We start from the raw sequence: 1,243 nt of genomic DNA, 5'->3' as shown, positions 1-1,243 counted from the left end.
CATTAGTGGGTGATAGTTGTTCATATTTAAGGACATGATCCAAGAGCAAACAAACAAACACACTATGACAACGGGTGGAAAATAAAGCATTTGTGCAAAACAAAAAAAGACGATCAAGCATGACTAACATTTTACACCCTCTCACATAGTGTCAGCTCAGGCTCAGTGGCTCCTTCCCTTCAGTCGTGACACTTTCGCAACACATAGCAGCCTGTAAAGCTCCTCAATTTCTGGTGGCTCAGCACTAACCTGCCTACAGCCTCCCCTGCCCTTGCCTGTCACACACCTAAGTACCTAGCCCAGCGTGCAATGGGATTTCACACGCGGGGATGTGGGCTTGCTTGCTCGCTGTTTACTTATGAGTCTTGTGTCTGCTGCGGGTTATCGGCCAGTATCGCAGGAGAGGGAGAAGGGGCCGAGCGAGCGAGTGGGCAGGCCATGGTCTGCTGGCCGGTCCCCCCCGTGTGACAGGGTGTGCTGCAGCTGCTAATAAGGGTATTCATCACGGCCGCCGCAGCCGTGACAAGAGCGCCCGCACCACGCAATTGTCCCTCAAATATGAACTTATCATTTAATTACGCTCCGGGGGACTTGATTGCCTTGTCAAGATGCAGGTTAGTTAAGAGGAGAGATCTCCTCTCCCCGGCCCCGTCTCCGGACCCCGGGCTTCACCATGACAACTGCTCATCTCATCAAGAGATCAGCTGCCCTCGCGATTCCACCAAATGAGATTGAATTCCAGCTCTCTGATTTCTGCCCCCCCCCTGCTCAGGGTTGAGTGCTTTGACTGGGGTTTTAAGGCATGTAGGAAAGGAAGAATTGCTTTTGTCTTATGTCATAGTTTTATGTATTAGAGAATAGGTAAGTGGTAGCTGATATATTCCATCGCATGTGAAGCAAATTATTATTTTTTTTTTATACGAGAGAACAATAGTATGGCACTTACTTGCTAAAGTTAAAATCTGTGTCAAGAGTGGCAATAGCTCATAAAAGCCATAGCTCTGAATGTGTGACAACATCTCGATATTCAAATTAAATTTGATAAAGCCCTCTTGACTGTCATTTCTGCCAGCTCTCCACATCCAACGCTCAGGTAATAAAATCTTTCTCAGTATTAGGACGGATTTTGGCATTTCTTGTGCCATTTTTTTCCCTTCCTTGTGCTACAGTTTATAGCCCTCCGGGGGAAACCAAGCTCGACCAATAAAAGTTCCACTGGCATGAGCCGAAGTCTTTCAAATGA

The sequence above is a fragment of the Sardina pilchardus genome, chromosome 11, assembly GCF_963854185.1.
Source record: "Sardina pilchardus chromosome 11, fSarPil1.1, whole genome shotgun sequence".
NCBI lineage: Eukaryota > Metazoa > Chordata > Actinopteri > Clupeiformes > Clupeidae > Sardina > Sardina pilchardus.
This window is presented reverse-complemented; position numbering follows the sequence as displayed.